Source organism: Misgurnus anguillicaudatus, chromosome 12 (assembly GCF_027580225.2).
Source record: "Misgurnus anguillicaudatus chromosome 12, ASM2758022v2, whole genome shotgun sequence".
Lineage (NCBI taxonomy): Eukaryota > Metazoa > Chordata > Actinopteri > Cypriniformes > Cobitidae > Misgurnus > Misgurnus anguillicaudatus.
The window spans coordinates 15,176,424-15,190,942 of record NC_073348.2 but is presented as its reverse complement, the minus strand read 5'-3'; the positions used below and the strand labels follow the sequence as shown (position 1 = coordinate 15,190,942).

At 38.4% G+C, this 14,519-nt stretch overlaps 1 long non-coding RNA gene across 2 annotated transcripts; it reads right to left on the bottom strand.

Annotated features, from left to right (window-relative positions):
- Positions 1-963: 963 nt before the first annotated feature.
- LOC129447413 (uncharacterized) lies at positions 964-14,253 on the bottom strand. 2 transcript variants are annotated; one of them, XR_008645466.2, is made up of 6 exons: positions 13,975-14,253; positions 13,333-13,422; positions 13,194-13,257; positions 12,993-13,043; positions 1,744-2,228; positions 964-1,616 (listed from the first exon to the last, which is right to left on the bottom strand). It is a non-coding gene; the product is annotated as an uncharacterized lncRNA (long non-coding RNA). The 2 variants fall into 2 exon arrangements; XR_008645465.2 differs by having other exon boundaries at positions 13,194-13,240.
- Positions 14,254-14,519: the final 266 nt, after the last annotated feature.

Below are 14,519 nucleotides of genomic sequence, written 5' to 3'. Positions count from 1 at the left end.
ATGTTATAAATTGACAATAAAGTATTTTGATATATTGAACCTTTACAGTTTTTATTTCATTTTTCATATTGCACCTCCTTCATGTTTTGTGATGTTAAATTTTTTATGCTGAAAACTGATATTTACCGAACTGAAATTATTTAGCTTTTATTGGTATTCAATTTTAAACAAATATATTATTTAAGTAAATTACAATCAAGCATTAAAAGTATAATTATTACATAATAAGGGACCAGTCCAGTACCCCTTAAAAACCCATACTGGGACCTGGTAAATAATGTGGGATTCATTAGGTGGGGCCAATATGGGCCCCACATAAGCCCCACTCAGTTTCTATATCAAATTCATGTGGGGAACCCAGGTGGGGCCATGGGATCTATCTGGTCTACCCATATGGGCCCAATAAGGGGCCCATCAAGAGCCCATATTCAACCACTCTGGGCAAGCCCATGTGGGGCCACCATGGAACCCCTGGACAAAACTAACTTGGCCCCATCTGAGCAGCCCATATGGGGCCCACTCACCAGCCCTTATCCATCCCTCATGGGCCCCACATGGGTGTGTTGACAGGGCATGTACTTCTTACTTGGCAGTGGAGGCGCTAGATGGGCATCCTGTAGGAGAGGGCAGAATTTCACATATCACGGAGGCTGTCACCATGCAGGTTGGAGTTCTACACAGGCCCAGATAGCAATTTTGTTCCGGCCCAGCTCCGGCCCACACAACCAGTTTTTCCTCTGCCCATAACTGGCCCATGTCTCTGCCAGATAAAAGCCCATAATCAGCCCAAACCTGGGCCAGAACAGGTTCTAACATCGGTACCAGTTCTCAGCCATAGGTCAACCATATTAAAACCAGCATTTAACCAGAACTTCCATAACTGAGCCGTAACTCAGACTAATCTTGCCCAAATTATATTAATAAATAAATCACACGAAAAATTACTTTCAAATTGTTTGCCTTTTTATTAATCAATAACAACAAGTCAATAACACTACAACATTGTATGTGTTAAAACTCTTCTAGTATAAACTGCCAGCAAAAAACAAAAATACTAGTTTGTTCAAATACATTATTGGAATGAATCTAACACCAACAACTTAAATTACAAAGCAATTTCATCCTTAGTAAACAAACAAAAGTTTAGAACAAACTGATAATAAAAAAACCTTTGTGACAGTTACATTGATGTGTGAAATGTAGTTTGCCAAATTACCAGCTATACACAAATACAGAAGTTTTCATTGAAATTAATATACTAGCATGAATTGAAATGTAAATGAATTACCATGGGTAAATACAAGTTTAAACCAAACTGACTTAAAAGTTAGTTAATTAAAAACTTCATGTGTATTTGAAACCAACTCTACAGCCAGCCAGAAACGATACAAGTTTCAGTTAAAGTATTAGCATGAATCTAAGGTAATTTCAAATAAAATGAAAAATTAAAACAGTACAATTAATAAAAATGAAAAAAAAAATCAAACACTAATAATAATCTAGGTGTATGAGAAAGTGTTCCTATTCAGGATTGTCCTCAACAAGAAGTACTGCTTTCCAGCCTCTCTTTTCTTCTCAGCTCCTCTTTCCATAGATGTAAACATTACAGCAGCCCACTGTTATATAAAAGAAAACAGATGCAAATCAATAATTGTTATGAAGCAAAAGCCATATAATAAAGTAATTAAAAGCATAAAAATATACTTCAAAACAGACAGTTAGATATAGAATTAGAAGATGAACCTTTTAGGATTAACTGTTTCTGTTTTCTTGCTTTGGATGAAAATGTCTGCGTTGAATGTCTAAATAAAATGAAACATAGCTTAGACCTTAAAGAGGTACTTTTCATTTAGATACAAAGCCAATGAGCAAATGAGATATGTTCTAAGCATGTACTTAATATATGAAGAGTTTCGTTGCAAAACGAGATAAATCCATTTTTTAAATTTTTTCTCAAAACATGTTTATTATTATGTTATCATGTTATTATTTTGTTTTATGGTGCTACTTAGCTGTCTTTTTTAAGTTATGAAGGTTTAAATCAAAACAAACCAACTGCAGTTGAATTGAAATTAATTGGAATGCACAACCAAAAAACGAGATTTCTGAACAATTAAAAAAACAGTGGTTATCTTGTTTTCTTGGTTATCTCCTCCGCAGTCTAGCAGCTTCGCATCAAGTCAAACACAACTTCAGAACGTCCTCGAGAATGCGCAGGTCATTAGACACTGCAGAGAGAGAGAGAGAGAGAGAGAGAGAGAGAGAGAGAGAGAGAGAGAGAGAGAGAGAGAGAGACAAGGTCTGACATCAGGTACCCAGGTCAGGGAAGCTAGAAGACAAGAAACGTGTCAAAAGTATGACGTGGCACTCATCTCATTATATTTTCATTTAAACTAGATATATTGTTTAATAAAATAATGTATGTTACCAGCAATACATCAATTACAACCTTACTATAGTGATTGTATTTACTAGCTGCTGACCACCTGCAAAAGTGCATAACTCACATGTAAAATCATTAAATAATTCCATAAATGTTTCTTAGTTTAAAAAAGCTTTTTATTTTATTAACTTTTTGTTATTGCACTTTAATTGTAAAGATGTTCCTACAATTAAAAACAACTAGTTTAAGATTTATATTCCCTTGTCGTTTTTAAACTATACTAAAATCCTCCACCTCTCAACACTGTAAAAAAAAGTAACTTTTACTCTGAGTAAAGTTAAAATGATTTACTTTTTACTTTTACTTGAGTAGATTTTTAGACCAGTAACTTTACTTTTACTTAAGTAAAATATTATTAAAGTAACTTTACTTTTACTTGAGTACAATATTTTAGTACTTTTTCCACCTCTGGGAATATCCCCATTATTATTTACCAAGAAAATTAAGTCAAATCAATATAAATGTAAGAGGAGTGAGTAAACAACAATTTATGAGAACAACCATATCGTCGCTGTCCGATGAAAACCACGTATGTCCATTTTGCAGATTTTGAGATTTTTCGACGGATTAAATGTCCAGGTTCATTTCCGTATACAGTATGCGTCACATACCTAAATAGCCAATGAAAAGTTGTGAAATCATGTCATCTGATTTTCACGTATATCCATTTGGTGTCAAAGCTGTCAATCACGCCACGTATCTCCCACCTGTGAAGCGTCTCGCCGGTCTCGTAAAGTTTCATCGAAGCTCAGCACTGGATATAGCCGAATAAACATAGCCTGTGAGACAATATCTTTCCTTCATCTTGGTAAACGTTCCCCCTGACGCCAGACGTAAGTCTAGGAGTAACTCAATTACGGTAGGACTGTGCAAACAAAGTATCTGTCTAGCATTGTGTTATTTACGCTGGGGACATCCCACCACTTTTTGAAGGCGTTCGGTTAAAATGTTCTGAAAAATCAAGCGATGCTTAAGACTTGTTTTGTGGTCCAGGGTCACATATGTTGCGTTGTATGCTTATGGTGTGTTTTCTTGTACATATGTAATGAAATTCATTGCAATCATTGACTAAATGCGCTGCTGTTTTCTACGGTATGGTGCTTAGGCACTGTTCGGTTGAGCTGGTGTTGCAGGGACTGTTACATGTGTGCAGGGCCGCATTAATGCATGGGCTTACCTGGGCTTAAGCCCAGGGCCTCGGGCTGGGAAGGGCCCCGAGATGCCGGAAAAAAATAACAACCGCATTTTATAAAAAGTTGATACTCCCTTTAAAATTATGCTTAATCGCTTTGCTTTGAATGTCCGTGCGTGAATGCAGTTCCTGCGCAAGAAAATATTTCACTTACTGTATGCTACCCTGCAATCATTAGAGAGCTTTTTAAAATTTCTGTCTGAAATATCCATTATTGCATTTCTGAAGGCAACACAGACAGCTTTCTTATAAAGTGACCACAAGTGCCTTTCAAGTGATGAACAAAGACGAAACTGAGGACGCGTTTTTATCTTAATATGAAAGACAACATGTATATAAACATTCATTAAATGATTCCTCGTAACATTTTAAAGCCAAGATATACAGAACAGCACACAACGATTTTACACAAAACATTTTTGATAACTAAATCTAATAAATAACTAATTAGATTCTTCCTCGGAAGCCACGGCTAAGTTCAGCGATCTTATTTCATTTTGAGATTTAGCTTGGCTAGGAAATAATAGACAAGAAATTACATATAATTTGTTACTGTAAATTATAAAAAACAAGCTTTATATACAATTCCTTAAACAAAAAACACTGAAATTAATGATTTTATAGACACTATATATGCTTTATTATTTTGCACAGAAATATCTGATTGCTTACTTTCACTTTGATCATCTCTGTATTCACTTGAAACACCTGATGATTCTTATAACATTTGTTTCAGGAATCTCTTTTCTATCATTTGAAAGTTAACACCGACCATAATATTAAATCACAAGAGAGACAATTGTGTCAGATTCGGTAGAGATATTTTTGGTGTCATCACCGAAATAAAAAAAAAAACGGCATACCTGTTTTGTAGTTCAACTTCTGAAAAGTTGAGCAACCTTTTTAAATACATTTTAAAACTTATAGTTGTCGAAAAAATCAGTTTTTTGATGTTTAGTTTGATGAACGCCTAAATATGATCACGCAGAGCACCTAGCGCGTTCGGCTAAATTGAATGTGATATCATGCAACACCGCAACATCGACACAACGGAAAGCAATCCAAAACTTACAGAACTTAAATAAGATCAGAATTTACCTGTATAAAAAATAAAAACAAAATGAAGTCAATAAGGTGCAGAACATGGGTGCAAAATGCCTAAATGCGCAGGGGAATAAAACACAAACCACAAATAGTTTAATCAGATAACACTGAATTCAATTTTTTCAATTCAATTTTATTTATATAGCGCTTTTCACAATTGGTGATTGTTTCAAAGCAGCTTTACATTAATAGAAGCAGTGGAAAGCACAGAAAAACGACAGATATAGCACAACATAATACACGATAGCACAAGCAGCTAAATTTGATGCGGCTATGAATCAACATAAGCGTGCGTATTGCTAATGTAACGTAAAGAAGAGGGTGCTAAGTTAAGCCCAAGAGGGCTGCCTCCCCGGGTTGAAAAACCCCCTAGGAGAAAAAAACCCCAGGCTCAGCCGGGGAAGTAAAAAAAAGTCATAGGAGGGAAAAACCCTTGGGAGATATATTTATATATACATTGAAACGATTAAGGAGATTAGGCGGAGGTTAAGCGGGTTCTGCCGGTGGTCGTTGGTCATGCATCAGCTGGGCATCACGTTGAAGGTCTGCCGGTGGGTCAGAGGTGTGCCGACTTTCACATTTACCGGAACTGGGTCTGTTTGTCTCATTGTCCTCGGAGAGAAGGACGAGACATAAAGAAAGAAAAACAAAACCCAATTAGCGTAGGGGCCATTCATATGTATACACATGTACATACACAAACATATATCCATACATATCTATATACATCCACACATATCTATATATACATATATACATACACACACACACACACACACACACACATATACATATACATATATATATATATATATACATATATATACATACACACACACACATGTACATATACGTATTGAAGATACAACGTCATCCTAGTGAAAGACTCTGCACAGTTTGGTTTAGGGAGAACGAGAAAAATGCACGGGACGGCGAATGTTTTGGAAATGGGTGCAGTGACACCCTTTTAAGGACTGAAGTCCCTCCCCCGACTAGTGGGCTTAACGCCACAAATCTATACCCATCGTGCTTTATTGAAATCCGGAGATCAAGGGAGTAAAGGGGAGACGGGGACGTGACTGCGCCAGCCATCTCCCTGATGCCTGTCTGGGCTTCACAGTACTCCCCTACTCGACTCACAAACCTCAGGAGAAGGGCCGAGCAAGTGATAACATAATGCCATACATAACTTTCAATCACTCCTCTGCGCTTGGCAATTAATGGCCCGATTCGGGGATTTATTAGTGTAATTTTGAAGTTTTGGCCTTTTATTGTGGTTTGTATGTGCACAGAGTAGCGTTTCTTTTCCTTGTATGTAGCCTTTTCTATTTTATACGTGACATTTGTTTTTAAAAGTTTATGCCCGGCTCGTGGTTTGCTGCACATATGTAAACAAGTAAGGAGAGATTAAACATTTTTCTTAAGAATATTAATAGCATTTACCATGCTTTGAAGTGTTGACGAAAATGAGGATTTAGTTTATTTATTTATTAGGTTGTTCAAGCTATCTATTGTGAGATGAGTACCATTAATAAAACAATTATGTGAATGCCTTGTTAAAGAGAAAAGTTTTAAGTCTAGATTTAAAGGTATCTATTGTGTCTGATTCTCGGACAACGGTTGGCAAATCATTCCAGAGCTTAGGGGCTAAGTAGGAAAAGGATCTTCCACCTTTAGACACTTTTGATATTTTAGGGATAACTAAGAGACCAGAATTTTGCGAACGCAGTGCACGTGATGGATTGTATTCTGATACTAATTTTCTAAGATTTGAGGGTGCTAGGCCATTTAAGGCTTTGTAGGTGATAAGTGATATTTTAAATTGTATGCGATAATTAACTGGTAGCCAGTGTAAAGATGCCAGAATTGGACTTATGTGGTCATACTTCTTAGATCGAGTAAGCAGTCTTGCAGAAGCGTTTTGAACTAGCTGCAGCTTGTTTACCTGATTTGCATGGCATCCCCCAAGTAGCGAGTTACAATAGTCTACTCTAGAGGTCATAAAAGCATGGATAAGCTTCTCTGCGTCAGATGTAGACAGCATGTGGCGAATTTTTGAGATATTTCTAAGATGGAAGAATGCTGTGCGGCAGACGTTGCCGATATGACTATCGAAGGATAAGTTGCTGTCGAACCTCACACCTAAGTTCCTAACCGAGGAAGATGGCACCACAGTGCAGCCATCTATGTGCAACTTGTAATCTGACATATTATGTTTGTAGCGATTCGGTTCAATAATAAGCATCTCTGTCTTATTGGAGTTCAGCTTAAGAAAGTTATGTGCCATCCAGTCACTAACATCGCTAATGCAGTCTGCTAGCTTAGAAAACGTGTGGGTTTCGCTGGGATGTGAGGGGATGTAAAGCTGGGTATCATCCGCATAGCAGTGAAAACTTATGTTATGTTTCCTGATAATGTCTCCTAGGGGTTACATATATAACGAGAACAGGATAGGACCTAAAACTGATCCCTGCGGTACACCATATTTGACCAGGGAGTGATATGACTCTTCCTCATTTACATAAACAAAGTGATAGCGATTGGTTAGATACGACCTAAACCAGGCTAACGCCTGACCACTGATACCAACATAGTTTTCTAGTCTATTGAGTTAGATTGTGTGATCTATTGTGTCAAAGGCTGCGCTAAGGTCTAGTAATATAAGGATTGAGATTTCACCACGATCGGATGTTAACATGAGGTCATTTGTAACTCTAAGCAGCGCTGTCTCTGTGCTATGGTGGGGCCTGAATCCTGATTGGAACTTTTCATACGTACTATTATTTGTCAAGAATGTGCGTAACTGGCTTGCCACTACCTTTTCTAATATTTTCGAAAGAAAAGGGAGATTTGAGATTGGTCTAAAGTTATTAAGCTCTCCCTGATCAAGCTGTGGTTTTTTAATCAGCGGTTTAATAACTGCTAGCTTGAAAGCTGTTGAAACGTATCCTATTTCTAGCGATGAGTTAAAGATTTGTAGTACCGGGGTTGACACTACAGGGAATACCTCTTTAAGTAGTTTTGTGGGAACGGGGTCTAATATACAGGACGATGATTTGGATGATGTGACTAGTTTAGAGAGCTCATCTATTGTAGTAGGTTTAAATGAATCAAGATGTTCATATGGTAATCTAGTGTTTAGTGAACTAATGGGTAGAGTGATGGCTGCTTGGGTAGTTACGATGTTTTCCCTAATAGCCGTAATTTTGTTAGAAAAGAAGTTCATGAAATCGTTACTATTGTGTTGAAGTTTACTATTGGTTTCTGTTTGTTCTTTGTTTCTTGTCAGTTTTGCGACTGTGCTAAAGAGGAAGCGAGGGTTGTTATGATTTTCTTTAATAAGCGTACTGAGATAGGTTGATCTGGCCATTTTTATAGCCTGTCTGTAGTGTTTAACACTATCTGTCCATGCTGCACGCCATACCTCTAACTTTGTGCTTCTATAATTTCTTTCCATTTTTCTAGCTGCCTTTTTAAGAGCAGCGGTGTGATGGTCATACCATGGAGCTGGCGGTTTTTCTTTGATTTTCTTTTTTCGAATGGGAGCAACGGCATCCAGTGTGTTAGAACAGACATTGTTCAGGTTTTCTATTACAGTATCTAGATCGTCACAGTTATCTGCTACATGTTTCATTTGGGACAGGTCTGGAATAGTGCTAATAAAGCTATCTTTAGTGGTGGAAATTATTGTTCTGGCTAGTCGGTAGGATGTTGTGGATTGAGTGATCCTATCTAGAAGTACAGTGTATGACACAAGGTAATGGTCAGAAACTGCATCACTCTGAGGTGATATTTCGATGTCATTAATATTGAGTCCGAGTGACAGAATTAAGTCTAATGTGTGCTTACGAGTATGCGTGGGCCCTGACACGTTTTGTTTAATACCGAGAGAATTTAGAACATCCATAAACGCATGTCCTAATGCATCTTTTGAGTTATCCACATGAATATTAAAATCACCAACGATAAGAGCTTTATCTACAGTGACTACAAGCTCAGACAGGAAATTTGCTATTTCTTTAAGGAAATCTGCATGGTGGCCCGGAGGTCTATAGATTGTAGCTAAGACAAAAGAAAGCTGTTTGTTGTTACGATCAGTTATTTCCATATTTAATAACATTAGTTCAAATGAATTAAATTTTAGTTCAGATTTTTGGTTAACTTTAAAAATGTTGTTGTATATTGTAGCTACACCGCCCCCTCTCCCCTTTAATCGAGGTTCGTGTTTATAATAATAGTCTTGTGGGGTGGATTCGTTTAAACTAATCTAGTTGTCTGCTTTAAGCCAGGTTTCTGTTAAACAGAGTGCATCTAAGTTTTGGTCATTAATTATTTCATTAACAATAGGTTCTTTATTGGTAAGCGATCTAATGTTAAGAAGGCCGAATTTTAACATTTGAGGTTCATCTGGTAATGTATTGTTTTCTAATTTTATGTTAATCAAATTTGTACGTGATGTGGCAAGCGGTGCTCTGTATTTGCTTGTTCGGGGGACAGATACAGTTGAAATGTGTTGAGTTTCTGGTGAGATCGACTCGAAGTGCTGGGATATATGTGATCTTGACATATCATGCCAGCTGACAGACGGACGGTTAAGCTGATCCGTCTTTTTTCTGACCTGGGCCCTGGATAGTCAGACTATATCAGAATTAAGACTATTAATCAGATTTTTGGTAAGTATAGCACTTCCTTCTGATGTCGGATGAAGGCCATCTCGGGTTAGGAGGAATGGTCTCCCCCAGAAATGTTTCCAATTGTCTATAATCCCTACATTATGCTGAGGGCACCACTTTGACATCCAGCCATTTAGAGACACTAATCTACTATGTGTTTCATCTCCCCGGTTGGCGGGGAGGGGACCAGAGCATATTACATTGTCTGACATTGTTTTTGCAATTTCACACATCTCCTTAATAGTATCTTTGGTGATTTCCGACTGTCGGAGTCTGGTGTCATTTGTGCCGGCGTGAATAACAATCTTAGAAAACTTCCGCTTTGCATTAGCCAGCACTTTAAGTTTGGATCTAATGTCAGACGTTCTGGCTCCCGGTATACAGTCGACTAGGGTGTTTGGTGCCTCAATGTTAGTGTTCCTGAGTATAGAATCTCCAATGACCAGGGCACTTTTAACAGGTGTTTCAGCTGATGTACTCCTTAGGGGATCGAATCTGTTAGAAATTACCGTAACGTTATGGGTCTTAGATGGACCCGGTATATGACTATGCCGCCTGACAGTCACCCAGTTAGACCGCCGATTTGACTCTGATGTCGGAACCGAGCCATGTGTATTTTGATAAACACTATGCGCGCTCGATACAGTATTTGAAGTGTTTACATTAGCATCTGATGTCGGAACCGAGCCATTAGTCTTTTCGCTCGATACAGTATTTACAACAGTAACATTAGCGGTTTTGCTATCCTCAACTAGCGTTCGGATGTGCGATTCTAGTTCAGCAACCTTCTCAGTTAATCTTAATACTTCAATACACTTAGTGCATGTAAACCCCTCTATGCTAACAGCAGAAGCTAAACTATACATGTGGCAAGTAGTAAATGTTACAATAACAAGCGGAGTCTTACCGCTTTCATGCTGGGCGATGGCGTCTTCGTTTACCCGAGCGCGCTCCGCGGAGCTGCATCGCATGGGGTGTTCGGTTGTGACACGCCTCCTTAGTCGCCTGCGAACATCTGGGTCCAAGGTGATGTGGGGCATGCTGAATCTGCGAAACCCGGGCAGCGGCTCCTCCACAGCTTCCCAATCGCTTTCATGTTGAGCAATGGCGTCTCCGTTCACTCGTTCATGGTCCGTGAAGCTGCATTGCGTGGAGTGCTTGTTTGCTGCACGCCTGGGTCGCGTGTGGACGTCCGGAGACAGGGTGAGGTGGGCGCGGTAGCTCGCGTTGGATCTGCTCAAACCGATCAACTCCTCCACAGCTTCCCGCTCAGGCGAGGACAGGTCAGAAAAGCATATATCAGATGAATCCGCCATTAGATCGGAAAATGCTAGCTTCGGTTGGCAGCGTTTGTTGACGCTAGCGGGCTATATGCTAACACTGGGTGTTTATTAGTGATAAATAGTTTCACGTGGTAGTACTGCTCAATAATCGTCACGGTAAAGTATTCCTAGGTAAAACTAATAAGTTATATTATATAAATAGGAATAAGATAGTAAAAAAAGGTTTTTAGATGAAGAACTCGATGGAGCTCCGATGCACGATCTGTTCAGCGTGATCTGTTCAGCGTGATCTGTTCAGCGTGACGTCACCGTTTTGAATTATCTATCAATTAAATAAAAACAAGGAAATATTAAAATTAATTTTAAAATAACGAAAGTATAGAATTGCCTGTTTTGTCTTTTTAATTGCAGAAACAAAGAGACTTTGCAATGGTTTCTGGATATGGACGTGCAGCTCTGTCATGGGATTTAGGCTATTAACAGACTTTAAAAATATTTATTGAAAGCTACTTTTTCACATATTATTTACTTAGTATTATCATAATAGGATGTATATTTTTTATATTGGGAGAAAGCTGTTAAATGTGAAATCAGATAATGTGCACTCTTATACAGCCAAAATTAAAGGTGCAGTGTGTAATTTTTAGAAGGATCTCTTGAAAGAAATGCAAAATAATATACAAAACTATATTATCAGTGGTGTATAAAGACCTTTTAAAATGAAACGTTATGTTTTTATTACCTTAGAATGAGATGTTTTTATCTACTAACACTGAGGGTCTCCTTACATGGAAGTTGCCATTTTGTGCTGCCATGTTTCTACAGAAGCCCTTAAAGGACAAACTTTTTTACTAAGTTGTCTCCAACTATAAAATGTTTGTCCAGTGGTGGCTATTGTAGCTTCTTAATGCATTTCAAAAGCAAGGGTTGGGCAGTGGACTGAGCCGTTGGTTGCAATTCGCAACCTCACCACTAGATGCTGCTAAAATTTACACACTGCACCTTTAAATGATCCTCATTTTATAACACATCTGCGACGATTGACTGTGCAGTTTTGAATCAGGCTTCTCCTGTCAAAGCATTGAATCTTAGACTATTTGGGCCACCTCTAGCTAGGACTATGTGCATATGTTATGAAGTGATATTTGTGTATATTGTGGGCACTCTGATATGGTTTTAATATTTTGTTATTCCATTTATTCCAGCAAAATAAAAGCCTGACAACTTGCACTTAGTGGTTATAAAGATTGTGTGAATCTAGGCTGCAATTCTGTTGGATGAAGGGCCACATAAAAGAGTAAAGCCCAGGGGCCCCTTACAGTGTTAATGCGGCCCTGCATGTGTGCAGTCGACATTGTTGAGGGTTTTATGCTGAGTATTTTCTTGTTGTTGACAAGCCTACGCTATGCCCATTTTTGATGCGCCGTTATTCAATATTTTCCCCGCCCTGCAATAATGTTTTTTATCTGATCTTTTGTCCCCACCACTTTTCAACACAAACTGACGCCCCTGCTGTCTAGCATTACCATGTCAGTGTATTGATTCATTGTCCCTTCATAGCTTGCAAGAGACATTTAATACACTTATAATTAATATTAAATAGAGTAAGTGTATTTAACCAAGACGTAGGCTATTTAATAAACTGAGTGTATTCATCTGTCAATATGAAACGCGACTTGGGCATTCTAATTAATGATCGGAAGAACGTGTATCGACCACAGTTAATGTAAAATATGCACGTATGTCCATTTAAACTCCATTTTGGTCAAATGTGGATTATATCATTACACTGGCAAGAATATGGTTACATGTAAAGATGCCGTACCAAGTATGACAACGTTACATTTAACTGCTTTTGATATACTGTGTTTTTTTCACTTCCTGAAAAGTAACTGTTTTGGACATACGTGAGTTTCATCGGGCAGCGACGATATACTGCACGACTTCTAAAGTCTTCACGATTGCTGTCATACTTTATCCACCTATGACAGGGGTGTCCAATCCTGATCCTGGAGGGCCGGTGTCTCTGCAGAGTTTTATTCCAACCCTAATCAAACACACCTGATCCAGCTAATCAAGGTCTAACTAGGCAGACCAGATACTTTAAGGCAGGTGTGTTGAGGGAAGTTTTAGCTAAACACTGCAGGACACAGGCCCTCCAGGACCGACTTTGGACACCCCTGACCTATGAGAAATTCAGCTTTGCAAATATAATTCTAAAGATTTGTCAAGTATTGATTTTGGAAGCAAACAAATTAACATTAAATTAAATGGTGGCCCTGATGTACTGTCACTACCTGAATGTCACCTCCTCCTGTCCTGTCAGCGTCATTGTCCCACCTCTTTACCTGAAGCAAAAACAGCAGATGATTAACAGAAAATAATTTCACAGTATTCCATATATTCAAAATATTTGTATTTTTACCATTTTCCTTTGTATTCAACAATGCAATTCGGGTAACTAAAGTAATGTTAGGCTATTGTCAGTTCTTACTCACCTAATGAATAAAACCACTGTCCAGCCCTCTGTATTTATCAGCTTTCACTGAAATCACAATGTGACTATTTAGCCATATAGAGCAATCTTTTGATATATAAACACAAAGATGCAAACATGAGCCTCAATATTTAATTTACCTTAATGTGTCTATTGGAATATACACCGCATCATCCTTCTTTTGTCCCACTCCAGAGTCTTCAGGTCTTGATGAACACAGACCTGATACACTTTCACAAAAAAATAAAATTAAACATTACAGAAATACATTTTCTAATAAATATTATTTTTTAAATAAATGTTCTAACTTCAGGAAGACCAGATAACCATGTTCGATTACTTCATTATAATATGATAACAGTAATTCTTAACCTTATAGAAAACAGCTAATTTAATATCAATTTATGTCACACGGACAATATAACGCATTACATTACACATGAATCACGTAAACGTTTGCATGCCTTTATACGTTTGTTAGACATTTAGTGGCGGTTTCCCGGACCAGGATTAGCTTAATCCAGGACTAGGCCTTAGTTTAATTAGGAAATATAACTCGTTTTAACAAACATGCCTTACTTAAAACATTACCTGTGTGCATTTTGAGGTAAAACAAAGGGCACTGATGTATTTTAAGATATGTCAGTGCAAGAAGTTGTATTCAGTTTGGAGAGCTCTTAAAAGTGTCTAGGACTAGTCTAATCCCTGTCCGGGAAACCGCCCCATAAACAAAAACATTTTTATGATTGAAAAAGTTTAAATATTTAAGTTCAGGTACTTACTAGTTATCTTTCATCCTTCTGCCTTTGCAATCTGTGTCCGTTATGATTGATTGACGCGGCGTAACTGTTACTCCTGTCCTGACGGTAACCCCACCTATTGGTTAATTTGATTGGCCGCCGCTCGGCTTGCGTTAACAGGAAAGCTCGTCTGCTGTTATGTGATTGGCCAGTGGCACTCGCTGTAAGAAACACAGACAAAGGATTCCAGAGCAGAGGGATATTTATTGAATACACACAACAAGTCTCTCAGTCACCAAAGTCACTTAAGGTAGGCGTGGAAGGGAAACAGAGCTCGTAGAATTTCCCTGGCAATGTCGGTTCAGGGTGAAGGCTGGGGAACCCCGATACGGGGCAGGACACGTAGGCCACTCCCGTGAGCGCCGCGTCACGGGAGTTACTAGGAAGGGGGGAAATTAATCCTCCGTGGAATTATACGGCGAACCGGACCACGGCACAACCCAAAAGGGACAGCTCGTCAACAGCAACAGTCCAGAGCTGTGATATAGAGGAGAAACACAGTTAGTGATGGTAATCAATATCAGCGC